We start from the raw sequence: 15,038 nt of genomic DNA on the forward strand, positions 1-15,038 counted from the left end.
TTGGCTTATGAATTAGAGAGCTTTCATTTAATAAACTATGAAAGTTTAGATGAAAAATGTCTCCATGAGTAGGACATTATCCAGCAATCATTTTAGAGTTTAATAAAGTAAATCTAGAGAATGAGTTGTTCTCATTAAAAATATGTATTAGAAATAGATTCAGTCAGCTCAATTTCAAATAGTCTTAAAAAAGGACATAATCTGAGAAGGTAGGAAGGAACTGCAAGGAGGCTCAGAATGTGTTCCCAGCAGCCATATCCTTCTGCTTTGTATTACTTAATTCAATCTCCAAATGGTTTCCTATCTTCAAATTGCCAGGTATGGCAATGAATTCTGACATAAAAATGATGGGTCTATACTACTCTGCTTTGAAAACATTCTAGTTTGAAGTAGTGTGACTAGAGGGGAAAAAATGAAGAAGCTAATCTGCCTCACCCAGGTGTTCAAATAATATCCACCATTTGCAATTCATCTCTTTGGGCTAAATTTTGTTTTCTCAAGACAGGGAATAAGGATAGTTTATGAGTATTGTTATGCAGTTAAAGAGTTTGGGGCAAAATGAAGAAAACTGAGAAATATGGTCTCTTTTAACAGAAAAGGATAAAATAAACAAATTGTAAATAGCTATTATAAACTCAAATGATTTTATACAACTGACTTTGCATATACTTTAAAAGTAAATTTGTTAATTACATTTGAAAGAATTAAGAATATATAGTCATTTTGTGGACTTAACACAAATTGCTCTTTTTAAAAATCATTATGTGTGAAGGTCTGTTGGTTGCATTTTATTTGAATATTTTATATTTCACATAATTACAGATTCTAGTTGGAAATTGGAAGGCAGGCTATTTGTGACTGTTAGTAAACTAAGTCAGAATAAAGAAGAAGCAAAGTTGATCAAATCAAGAAAGCATATCATGGCTGAAAATTATATCCTTGGACCAAATAGATATGCTATGAACCAATTTAGAAATTTTCATTCTCTTAGGACACAGGAAAAGGTAAAATTGAAACTTATATTTAGATGGAAGAAATGACAACAGTTAGTAAATATATTTTATGATATGTAAAAGGGAAAATTTACTGCAAGTGAGAATTGTTTAATGGTAGGATGGCCTGTGAGGAAATCTCCTTTTAAAGACTTTCAATACTTTCATCTATTTCTCTCAAAGACAAGTTTTCTGAAAATAGAGAGGAGGTAACTTCTTCAACTTCATGTTTCATTGAATAACAACACATTATTTTATTAACAAAAGATCTGAGATTTTGTTAGTGCGTTATCTTCCTTCATTAACATATTGTACTATGTTTTAAACTTACTTATCCATAGCGTTTAGTGAGATTTTTGTACCTCATTGAGGTTAAATGCCTTTCCTTCCTCAAAAAATATTCTATTAGGTTATAGGACATATTTAAATTCTTTTCTTCTCTACTAGTGCAAAATCTATATATTTGCTATACTGTCCTTAACTTTGCACATAATAGGACCTTAATAAACATTTGAGAATGTGGCATGTTAAACCTATATTCCAATTATGACCTCCTTTTATTAGTTTCAAAGATTCATCTGAGTCATTTTATTTTCCTTCACATCTCAGTTTAAACATAGCACAGGGAATGACTTTTATTTATGTTTATAAGTTATTTCAGCTTTTCAGAAGTTATACATAAGCTTTCTCCACCTCAAACCCCCTTCTTTCCCTCACTATATGACATTCCTTCCTTGCCAATCATCCATATGCCCCATCCCATTCATCTCTGTTTCTGTCTTTCTCTATCTCCCTCCCCCTTCCTCCTTCTCTTCTTCCCTCCCTCTTTGTCTCTCTTTCTCTGTGTTTCTCTCTATCTTTCTTTTTCTCTCACTCTTATTCACTCACATTCACACATACACACACATACACACTCCTTCATGAACAAGTCTCATTAGATAGTCAATGCATACTGAGCATTTCTAGCATCCTATGATATGCACAATCCATGCCCATATCTGAATGTGAACGACAGAACATTTGAGTAAATAATAATAGGGATTGTGGGTTCATCACCAAATTCTTGAATACCACCACTTCTGGCTTCAGAGATAAGAACTGAAATAGAAACATAGGAACAAATTCCCAACCTTCTGAATACAGAATCTATCAATCATCTTGCATATCTCATTAAGTGCAGACTCGTGGAAATTACAGGACCTCAGAAGGCCTACATATTGATTAGACAAAAAACAAAACAAAACAAAACAAACAAACAAAAAAACCTTTGACAATTTAGCTGTATTAACTGTGAGGGATTTGTTTCCAGATACCATTCATGAATCTGTTTTCTTTTACTTATTGTGCTCTAAAGATCACCATCCTTAAGGCTTTGATTATGTCTTTTTGGTGACTGATATCTAGTAATATTTTTTGTCTTGAAAACTTTGATTTTTTACTTGATCTCCCTTTACTTTTTTCTTAAATATTTCATTTTAAGTTAAGATGGCAGAGAAAAAGCAATGACTTGCCTAAACACTCCTCCAAACCCCTCCAAAAACTTGTAAACAATGCTATAAAGTAAGTTCTGTAGCATGGGTAATGAGATTAAATGATTTAATAATCAAAGACTACTTAAATTAGCAGGAAAAGTCTATCAAACCTGGGTGAGATGGGAGCACAGTTCAATGCAGGCTGCACCAGCGCAGCCTTAACAGTAGCAAACCAGGATCAGAACGTGGGAGCTATTCGGTCAGCAGCAGTACAAGATGTTTTAAGACCTTATAAAGCACAGACTGTAAGAAAATTGAGAAACTGATCAGAAGAAAAATGTAAGGGCATCTTTGCTAGTGTGAGGGTGGACTGTTCCTTTGCCCATATTGTGACTTGCAGTGCTGGAAACCCCAGGAAGAGGAGGAGCAATAGTAGACCAAAGCTTATGGTTCCTGTGGAGCAAAACCCACAGTGTAATGGAGACCCTTCCAAGGCAGAAAAAAAGTCATGGTCAATCACAGATCATATAGCCCATATGAATAGCAAAAACACCTCTCCCTAGAAGATATTACCTTGAAAGATCTGAAAAGTTAAAGAGATCTCTGAAAACAGATGCACAAAACTCCTAAAGTTTACAACAGTGAGTTTAACTTTAAGAAACAGTTAAGAATCAAGAAATAGCTTAAGAAAATGGGCAAACAACATAGTTAATATGAGGACAAGGAAACTAAAAAACAAATCAAAACAAAACAAAAAACACACACTCAGAAAAAATAACAAAGATGAAGCTCTTACAAGCTACCAAGAAAAAAGGCTTCAAGAAAAATGTGAATTGGTCTTAGCCCATGAAAATGCTTAAAGGGATTTTAAAAATAAAGGAAGAGAGGAAAAGTTGGGTAGAAAATGAGAATGATGCAAAATTATTTAAAAATTAGTTAACAGCTTTGTAAAGAAGACACACAAAAATACTGAGTAAAATAACTCCTTAAAAAAAGAAAGAGCAGCTAGTTGGTGCAGTAGACAGAATACCAGCCCTGAAGTGAGAGGGACCTGAGTTCAAATCTCATCTCAGACATGTAAGACTTCCTAGCTAGGTGACCCTGAATAAGTCACTTAATCCCAATTACCTTACCAAAAAAAAAAAAAATAAATAAAGAAAAAAAGAAAAGAAAGAAAGAAAAGGAAAACAAAACAAAATAAAAAGATAATAGAGGCTCAAAAAGACATTGAGAATAAAAAAATGCCTCAACAAACCAGAATTGGTCTTTTGGAAAATGAAGCACAAAAATATATTAGGAAGAAAAATTCTTATATTTAGAATTGGGGGCAGTTGGTAACACAATGAATAGAGCACTGGCCCTGGAATCTGAATTCAAATTTTTAATTTAGTTTAAGGCATTAATTTAGTTTAATTAAAATTTTAATTAATATTAATTTAAATTAATTTTAAATTTAATTTAAAATTAAATTTAAATTAAATTAATAAAATTAATTTAAAAATTACAATGTTAATTAAATTTAATTAAAATTAAAATTAAAGTTTAAAAAAAACTAATTAAAATTTAGTTTAAGGCATTTGACATTTACTAGCTTTGTGACTCTGGGTAAAATCACTTAATGCCAATTACCTAGTCAAAAAATTAAAAAAAAATGAATTTAGCAAATGGAAGCAAAAAATAAAAAAGGAAAAAATAAAAAGACAATGTCCTAAATATCTCATAGAATAACAACTGATATAGAAAAAAATTGATCCAGGAGACATAATTTTACCATTATTGGACTACTTGGAAGACCTTAGACATAATCTTTCAAGAAATTATCAAAGAAAATTGTCCTGACATTCTAGGACCAAAGGATAAAACAAAAACTGAAGGAATTCATGAATCACTTCGTGAAATAAATTCCAAAACAAAAACTTTCTGCATTATTATAACCAAATTTCAAAATTTCTAAGTCACAGAGAAAATATTGCAAGTAGCAAGAAAATAACAATTCAAGTGTAGTGGAGCCACAGTCTAGAAAACACAAGATTTAGCAGCTTCTGCATTAAATGAAAAAAAGTTTGAATGGCATAAAATATGATATGATATCAGAGGGCAAAGGAGATAGCACTACCACCCAAATTACCTTCTGGCAAGACTAAGTATAATGCTTCAGGGGAAATAATAAATATTAAAAAAAAATAGAGTAGTTTCAAACATTTTGTTTGTTTCAGAGTAAATTTATTTATTTTAATACACATTATTTTATGAATCATATTGAGAGAGAAAAATCAGAGCAAAAGGGAAAAAAAATCATGAGAGAGATTAAAAAAATAGAAAAAATAAGTTAACATAGCATGTAACAATTTACATTTAGTCTTGTTAGTTCATTTTCTGGGGGCAGATGGCATTTTGTGTGCAAAGTCTATTGGGATTACATTCTTACTATAATGGTATATAATATATTCCTGGTTATGTTTAGTTTCTTCAGCATCAGTTCATGCAAATCTTTTGAGACCTTTCTAAAATCAACTTGTTCATCATTTTTATAGAACAATAATACTCCATTATCTTAATATAGCACAATTTGTTTAACCATTTTCCAATATTGGACACCTATTCATTTTCCAATTCCTTACTACTACAAAAAGAGCTGCTACAAACATCTTTGTTAAAATGGGTCCAGTCCTGCATTGCTGGTATAAATTCCACTTGGACATGGTATATTATACTGCTGGTAAATTGCATAATCTCTTTGGTAACATTTTTATTTAAAATTTTTGCATCAATATTCATTTGGGAGATTGGTCTGTAATTTTCTTTCTCTAATTTAGCTCTTTGTAGTTTAAATATCAGTACCATATTTGTGCCATACAAAAAATTTGGCAGTAGTGCTTCTGGATCTATTTTTCCTAAATAGCTTGTGTAGTATTGGAAATAATTATTCTTTAAACGTTTGGTAGAATTCATTTTGTGAATCCATTTGGCTCTGCAGATTTTTCTTGGAGAATTTATTTTTTTTCTAAAATGGGAATATTTAAGTAATTTATTTTCTCTTCTGTAAATCTGGGCAATTTATATTTTTGCAAAAATTCCTCCAGTTCAGTTAGATTGTCAGACTTATTGCCATACAGTTGGGCAAAATAGCTTCCAAATATGGCTTTAATTTGTCATTGGTTTTAAGTTCACATGTAGAGGGCTGAAGCTCTGAAAAGGTGTACTTGAATCAGACAGAAGAGCGCTTAAGGCTAATTACCTATTTGATGTGAACTAATCTCTTTCTCTCTCTCTCTCTCTCTCTCTATATATATATATATATGTATATGTATATATATATATATATATATATATACATATACATATATATATATATACACATATATATATGTGTGTGTGTGTGTGTGTGTGTGTGTGTGTGTAGTAATGTGATGGCTCTCCTCAAGATTGGCGATTGCTGAATGTTTGGTGGTGAGGTAATCATAGGCAAGGATTGGAGGGCTGAGGGAGAGAGGTCAGAGTGACTTCGCTGCAGGAAGAGGAGGAAAGAAGCTTGAGACTTTGGAGTCCAGAATTCAGGATACAGCTTTGGCAAGCCTTGTGGCAGCTTGCTGCCTTCTTCACTTCTTACCCTGAAGACCAAGGACTTTGATTGATCCTGACTCTAACTGATCCTGAGGTCCTCCAGGGAGCTAGCCTGGACATTATGTTTGGTGCCCCAATGTGGACTAAGAACCTGCATGAAGCTTGATTGTAATTTCAGTGAAGTCCCTGTGATCAGAAAGTAGGGGGAGTATTAAAATAGACAAGCAGGAAACTTTGTTAAGGGCTGAAATGGGGCAGATACTAGGAAAAGAGTCTCCCAAACCCCCAACTTGAGGGAGCTCTATAGAAAGCATACTTAGGTTAATAAAGAGACAAGATTTGCTTGTAATTTGGGAGCAGAGTGGTGGACTCAGAAAAATTAGAATGCATGTCCCCTTGGTTCTTCAAGGAAGAAGATATAGAGGCAGAAAATTGGAAACTAGTAGGAGAGCAGTTAAGGGAATATTACAATGATAATGGTCCTGATTCAACTGCTAAAGAAACATTCTATATATGCAACATAATACAATTGGGCTTAAAGATTACCATAAATTCTAAAAAAAAAAAAAAGAAAAGTTTTAAGAAGAACAGCCAGACAAGAAATCATGAAGAAAAAGAGGAGCTGAAGGGGAAGGATAAGGAAAAATAGCCAAAAGGCATGGGGAGTTGAGTGAATTTAAAAGGTGTGGTGATTCTCACTCTCACAGCTTACCTTCACTTCAGCCTACCCCCAAGCAGGCTCTTGACCCTCCCCCATCAATTTCACCTTCCTGAGTGGAGGGAGGAGGAGGAATAGAAATGGCAGTGATACCACCAGCACCTCCCCCCAAACAACACCCCCTTCCATGGGCATTTTCTCACTGACCTTGGAGTATCAAAATTTGACAATAATATGCCTTCCACAGAGAATCTCTTTGAGAAAATAATCCATTAATCTTTTTTTAAATTTCTACATTTCATTCCTCTTCTATCACTCCAGAAGAGTTTTCTTTGATAATTTCTTTTTATTTTTCTTAATGCATTTTTCTTTTTTATTGTTTTATTTTGTTTATTAAAGCTTTTTAAATTTTAAAAAATAAGCATGGATATAACTTTTTAACATTAATTCTTGAAAAATCTTGTGTTCAATTTCCCCCTCTTCTCCCTACTTTCTCCCCTCAAAAGTAACTTATATATGTTAAGCATGGTTAATATATATATATGTTAAATCCAACATATGCATATATATTTATATAATTATCTTGCTGCCCAAGAAAAATCAAATACAAAAGGAAAAAACGAGAAAGAAAATAAAATGCAAGCAAACAACAGTAAAAATAGTAATAATGTGATGTTGTGATTCATATTCAATCCATACTGAGTCCTCTCTCTGGGGTATAGGTGGCTAGTGAAACTAACCTGAATCATTTCATTGTTTAGAAGTGACACGTCCATTAGAATTGATCATTAAATAATATTACTGTTGCAGTATACAATGACATTCTGGTTCTGCTTATTTCAATTAACATCAGTTCATGTGTCTCCAGGACTCTCTGAAATCATCCTGATGATCATTTCTTATAGAACAATAATATTCTATAACATTTATATAGCATAAACTATTCTGGCTTTCTTCAACTGATGGGCACCCACTGTTTCCAGTTTCTTGCCACTATGAAAAAAGCTGCCACAAACATTTTTGCACATGTTGGTCACTTTCCCTCCTTTAAGATCTCTTTTAAATATAAGTCCAGCAGAAATACTGTTGCATCAAAAGATATGCATAGTTTGATAGCCTTTTGGGCATAGTTCCAAATTGCCCTCCAGAATGTTGGATCAGATCACAACTGCACCAACAATGTGTTAGTGTCCCAGCTTTCCCACAAGACTCCAACATTTATCCTTGTCTTTTCTTCTCATCTTAGCCAATCTGAGAGGTGTGCAGTGGTACTTCAGAGTTGTCTTAATTTGCATTTATCTGATTAATAGTAATTAAGAACACCTTTTCATATGACTAGAAATGGTTTTAATTTATTTATCTGAAAAGTGTCTGTTTATATCCTTTGATCACTTATCTATTGGAGAATGGCTTGAATTATTATAAATTTGCATCAATTCTCTATATATTTTAGAAATAAGGCCTTTATCAGAACCTTTGACTGTAAAAATATTTTTCCACTTTATTGTTGCCCTTCTAATCTTCTTTGCATTAGGATAAAAGTTTTTAATTCAATATAATCAAAATTATCTATTTTTTGTTCAATAGAATATTTATCTTCAATCCTTCTTAGCCCTTATACATCTTATTGTAATTATCATTACAGCATACTGATTATGTGTGAATTTAGAGAAACATTGCATCACCATACTAAGTACTAAGTATATATGTGAACTAGAGAACCATTATCTCATGAATTCCACTGAGTTAACACATTGTTTTAAGTATATGTCTCCAGAGTTTCAGCCCTCTACAGTAACAGCTTTCAGGTAGTCCAATTATTCTTATCTTTTCTTGATCTGTTCTGTTGTCCACATCTGTGTATGTTTTTCTTTTAATAAGATTTTCACATTCTGTTCTATTTTTTCATTTTTTATATTTATATTCAATGTATAATATATGTATATGTATTTCATTTTATATTTTATATTTGTCTCATACCTTCATTATGTTTCCCTAACCTAATTCTAATTTTCTTTTTTTTTTTTTATCTTTTATTTATTTATTTATTTTATTTTATTTAATAGCCTTTTATTTACAAGTTATATGTATGGGTAACTTTACAGCATTAACAACTGCCAAACCTCTTGTTCCAATTTTTCACCTCTTACCCCCTCCCCCCTCCCCCAGATGGCAGGATGATCAGTAGATGTTAAATATATTAAAATATAAATTAGATAAACAATAAGTATACATGACCAAACCGTTATTTTGCTGTACAAAAAGAATCAGACTCTGAAATATTGTACAATTAGCTTGTGAAGAAAAGAAAAAATGCAGGTGGGCATAAATATAGGGATTGGGAATTCAATGTAATGGTTTTTAGTCATCTCCCAGAGTTCTTTCTCTGGGCGTAGCTGGATCATTACTGATCCATTGGAAATGATTTGGTTGATCTCATTGCTGAGGATGGCCAGGTCCATCAGAACTGGTCATCATATAGTATTGTTGTTGAAGTATATAATGATCCTGGTCTTGCTCATTTCACTCAGCATCAGTTCATGTAAGTCTCTCCAGGCTTTTCTGAAATCATCCTGTTGGTCATTTCTTACAGAACAATAATATTCCATAGTATTCATATACCACAATTTCTAATTCTAATTTTCAAAGAATTATGTTCTTTAGACCATCAATCTTTTTTTTTCTATACATGGTTAACTATCTTTTTCGTAATCTTGTTTTACTCAAAGGGTTTTTATTTTATTTTATTTTTTTAGCTTTTCTTCAATCTCTGTGATAAAATTGGCTTTTTTTTTTTTTTTTTATTCACTGTCCTCCTCTAAAGATGAACCCTAGTCTTCCATATTCTCATAGTGAATTCCTATGACTGGAATCATTGTTTTTTTTTTTTTTTCCTGTTCATTATTATTTTTTAAAATAAACTATTAGTGGAAGCTTCTTTAATCCTGGTAGAAGGGGGAATGGTGCCTCTAACTTTAGTTCAGCTCTCCCCTCTGACTTGAAACCCCAGACAAAAGCCCTACCTTCCTGCAAGTTTTAGTACTGTCCCTGCTCCACTGCTTCTGCACTCAACAAATATGCCCTTATCCAGAGCCCTATTTCAGCACTATAGGTGGGTCTATATTGCCTAATCAGCAAACTTTCCCTCATTCTCTGGACCAGACCTCCTCATTTTCCTTCTGTCCAGTATGTGAAAGTTCTTGTGATTTAGGTGGAGGCTCTAGCCAAACCCAGCTAACCCCAGAATTCTCAACTTCCTGCTTCTGTGGAGCTAGCCTGGAAGTGTTTGCACTTCCCGCTGGTTCATCTTTATCTTGGAGTATTTCTTTCATCTTGGGTTATCCCAGGAAAATCCCTGTTCTGTTCCAACATTTTATTTTTCACCAGTCTATGTTCACCAAATTTGTTCTGTTTGTGCAGGAAATCCGAAGAGCTTGAAATGTTCTGAATTACTCCACTAACTTCCCAGAATCCTTCCTTTTAAAATTTCTTTAATTTTATTAAGATTATTTTATTGTTCTAATTTTTTCTCAACATGATTAATGTGTAAATTTTTGCATTATTTTACATGTATAATCTATATCAAACTGCTAACTTTATCAATGTGGAAGAGTGGAAAGAGAGGAAGGGAGAATATTAGAAATTCAGAGTTTTAAATGTGGATGTGAAAATTTGTTTTGCACATAGGTAGAAAAAAACAAAATATTAAATATTTTTAAAATATAAAAATATGAAATTTCTTTCTTTCTTTACACATTTCTGTTATACTTGACTTTTAAAACTAGATTCTCAGTCCTATAATTTCAGAGAGTGAATGAGAAACTTACATGTGGATGAATAGATACAAACATGAATTCCTAATGGCTTAAATATCACCCTGCTTGGAGATATGGTGGATAGAATAAAAATTTTTAAAAGGAATATAATAAAAGGAAACCTACTACATAGAAAAAGGCATTGGAAATGAATGCAGGTTAATCAGGTTACATATTTGGCTTTAACACTTTTTATTGACTTTGGATTGTGACAAATCACATAATATGTGTTTTATTTTCTTCCTCAATAAAATAGGCATAGCAACACATCTATTTTCTACTTTACACCCTTCTTAGAAAAAGATATTTTAAATTGTAATTTAAAATACAAACATTAATTATTATTACACCCTAATTAAAAAAAAAAAAAGACACGGTCCTTGAAATACACTAAAGATACTACACATTGAGGATTTTTGAGGAACTACAAGGGAAATTCAATGTTCTACACTTCTTATAACCTACATCTATCAGAAAATGGTGGATAATATAAGAATGATGGATGTCTCCCATTAATCTTTTTTTTTTCCCTTTGGTATACTATTCATTCTCCTAAAGGCCATATGTTGGAGTACTGGAACTGTTGGAATACACAGGCGCTACCTAATAGTTGCTACTGGAGATTCAACCCAGACCTGCAGAATAGATCTTCTCTTGTGAGAAAATGATACAATAAGACTGAGAGGCAGTTGCTGTTCTCTTACCTCTCTGATTGAGAAGCCGTTGCATTGTATGAACTCTCTTCTTCCCTGTGACTCCAATTTATCTCATTCCCAGTCCACAACACCTGTGTCAGCAAAGGCTGCCTTGCAATGCCTTCAGATGTTATGATTCACAGCTGTGGAGGCTCTTGGAGAATTGACCTGTCTGTTAACAGCCATATCCAGTAATAACTGCCATGAAATTGTAGGTATGAATAAAATAACATGATTTTAAAATATAATGATAAAAATGAAATTTTAAAAGAAGCCCAAAAGAATTATGATTTATATTCATAATTTTATAAATCATATTTTAGAGTCTGAGACACTGACTTAATAGGAATATTAAATGCATAGATTTCACTTAAAATACAAAAATTTTTATATGGCTTTTCAACAAAACAATATATTGTCAATTCTACAATAATGTTAATCCCTTCAAATGCCATTTTGGTTATTTGTCTCCTCTTGGTTGATTAAAAGGAGAAGTGAAGACAAAGATACAACTGGAAAGTCATTTTTGCTGTGGTGACATCTTCTGCATCAGTGTCTATCTCTATAGTTTCCATTTTGAAAATTGAATGAGAAAGGACAACCTTGCTTTTCATTTTAGTTCTATTTCTGAACTTCTGGACTTGAACACCCCTCCTTTCCCTTTGCTACTCACTTTTCAGTCTCCATTTGCATGTTGTCATTCTTCACTAAAATGTAAGCACTTTGAAGGTTGGTATTTGCTTCTCTTTTTGCTTATATTCATAGCCCCTGCATTTTCAACAAAGCTTGGCAAGTAGATAGTTCTTATTAAATAATTTTTCTCACCATATTGAAAAGTAAAAGAGTCTAAATACATGAACAGTCGGTAAAATGTTTAATGCTTCTTAACTTTAGTATGATTCCATCAACCTATGTTTCACTTTATATTTATTTGGAGCATCTTTATATTTGTCATACATAATCATAACATTACTTAAATAAAGTAAGAAATAATACCCAACTTACAATCTCTCCCTTTTACAATTCATCTTTCAAATAGCTGCCAAAATGTTATTCCTAAAACAGAAATTACATGACCATGCTAAAAATTCAACAATGTTTTTCAAAAACTTTTAGGAGAAGATACACATTTTTCAGCCTGGCATCCTCTATAATTTTTGTCCCACCTACCACATTTTGTCAATCTTATTTCAGATTTTCTCTTTCCTTGAATCCTCGTTCTGATAAAAGTAACTTTAAAAGCTTTCCATTGATTGACACTGCTTCCCTGAACTTTTATATCATTGTCATTTTTCATTTTTGGAATGAGTTTTATTTTCACTTCTGTCTCATAAAGTCCCAAGATGTATGTAAAATCCAGTTTAGCTTCTAATTTCTACACCAATACTTTTATGGAAACTTCTGGGAGTAAATCCAAGACAGCAGAGTGCAGCCCTGAAGTTTCTCAAAGTCTTCCTGCTTCCCTCAAAAGCAACATGAAACCAAGACTCTGAAATAAGAGTCTAAAAAAATGAGAATACTCTCAAGCTCAAGAAAGGTTGGAAGAACTTCAAGAAATTTAAGTCTAAAATAAATTGGAAGAGCATGAATGAATATTTACAAAACTATAAACTATCAGATTAACAAGAAAAAATGAATTACTTAAATACTCCTATTTTAGGGGAAAAATGAAAAAGTCATTAATGAACTGCATAAAACAAGATGAATTTACACGTGAATTCTACAAAGCAATTAAAGAACAATTAATTCCAATGGAAAAACAGGTAAAGAAGGAGTTCGTCCAAATTTCTTCTATGGAACAAATGTGATACTAAAACCTAAACCAGGAAGAACCAAAACAGAAAGAGAAAATTACAGACAAAACATTAGCAATGAGATAACATCAACTTATCAGTAGGATAGCACACTATGACCAAGTGGGATTTGTATCAGAAAGGCATTGGTAGTTCCCTATCAGGAAAACTACCATAATCAACCAAATCAATAACAAAACTAACATAAATCATATTATAATTTCAATAGATGTAGCAAAAGCATTTGACATTAACTAGAGAACATAGAGAAAAAGGGAGTTTTCCATTTCTCTAAAGCTAAGAGCAAGCATTATTTGTAATGGAGAGAATCCTACTGAATTCCACTGTTATTCAACATTTTACTAGAAATGTTGGCTTTAGCAATAAGTAAAGAAATGGAGATTAAAGGAAGCACAACAGGCAATTAGGAAGTTTTTAACTTATTTTTATATCATTCTTTGCAGGTGATATGCTGATATACATATTTGGGAATCATAGAAAATCATCCAAAAACATACTGGAGACAATTAACAGCTTTAGCAAAGTTGCAAAATACAAAATAAACCCACAAAAATCATCAGCATTTCTTACTGACAAAGTCTAGCAGCAAAAGATGGAAAGAAAAAAAATCCATTGAAAATAAGCATAAGCATTCTCCAATTGATAAATGGTCAAAGGATACGAACAGACAATGCTCAGATGAAGAACTTGAAACTATTTCTAGCCATATGAAAAGATACTCCAAGTCATATTAATCAGAGAAATACAAATTAAGACAACCCTGAGATACTACTACAAACCTGTCAGATTGTCTAGATGACAGGGAAGATAATGGGGAATGTTGGAGGGGATGTGGGAAAACTGGGACACTGATACATTGTTGGAGGAATTGTGAATACATCCAGCCATTCTGGAGAGCAATTTGGAACTATGCTCAAAAAATTATCAAACTGTGCATACCCTGTGATCCAGCAGTAGATACTGGGCTTATATCCCAAAGAGATCTTAAAGAAGGGAAAGGAACCTCTAAGTGCAAGAATGTTTGTGGCAGCCCTCTTTGTAGTGGCCAGAAATTGGAAACTGAGTAGATGCCGATCAATTGAAGAATGGCTGAATAAACTGTGGTATATGAATGTTATGAAATGATATTCAGCAAGATGATTTCAGAAAGGCCTGGAGAGACTTATATGAACTGATGCTGAGTGATATGAGCAGGACCAGGAGATCATTATATACTTCAACAACAATACCATATGATGATCATTTCTGATGGACGTCGCCCTGTTCAACAATGAGACGAACCAAATCAGTTCCAATAGAGCAATAATGAATTGAACCAGCTACACCCAGCAAAAGAACTCTGGGAAATGAGTATGAACCACGACATAGAATTCATAATCCCTCTATTTTTGTCAGCCTGCATTTTTGATTTCCTTCACAGGTTAATTGTACAGTATTTCAAAGTCCAATATTTTTGTACAGCAAAATAACTGTATGGACATGTATACATATATTGTATTTAACGTATACTTTAACATATTTAATATGTATTGGTTAACCTGCCATCTGGGGGAGGAGGTGGGGAGAAGGAGGAGAAAAATTGGAAAAAAAAGGTTTTGAAACTGTCAATGCTGAAAAATTACCCATATCTTGTAAATAAAAGCTATAATAATAATACAAGAAAATAAGCATAGACAAAATAAAATATTGGGGTATCAAACTGCCAAGACAAATCCTGGAACTATATAAACACAATAACAAAACCTTTCTCAAACAAATAGTCAGATTTAAAAAACTGGAAAAAATATCAATTGTTTATGGATAGGCTGAGCTAATATAATGAAATGACAATTTTCCTAAATTGATCCACTTTTTCAGTGCCATACTAATCAAAATGCCAAAAGTTATAGAAATTGAAAAAGTAATAATAAAACTTCTCTGGAGAAATAAAAGGTCAAGAATATTAAGAGATTTAATAAAAAAAAATTTACAAAGAATAGTGACTTAGCAGTACCAGACATAAAACCTTATTATAAATCTTGAGTAGCT

At 32.5% G+C, this 15,038-nt stretch overlaps 1 pseudogene; it reads left to right on the forward strand.

Annotated features, from left to right (window-relative positions):
• The first annotated feature begins 2,643 nt into the window (after positions 1–2,643).
• LOC111719558 overlaps positions 2,644–15,038 on the forward strand; it is a 52,223-nt pseudogene continuing 39,828 nt past the window's right edge.

This window comes from Sarcophilus harrisii, chromosome 1 (genome assembly GCF_902635505.1).
Source record: "Sarcophilus harrisii chromosome 1, mSarHar1.11, whole genome shotgun sequence".
In the NCBI taxonomy this organism is placed as follows: Eukaryota; Metazoa; Chordata; class Mammalia; order Dasyuromorphia; family Dasyuridae; genus Sarcophilus; species Sarcophilus harrisii.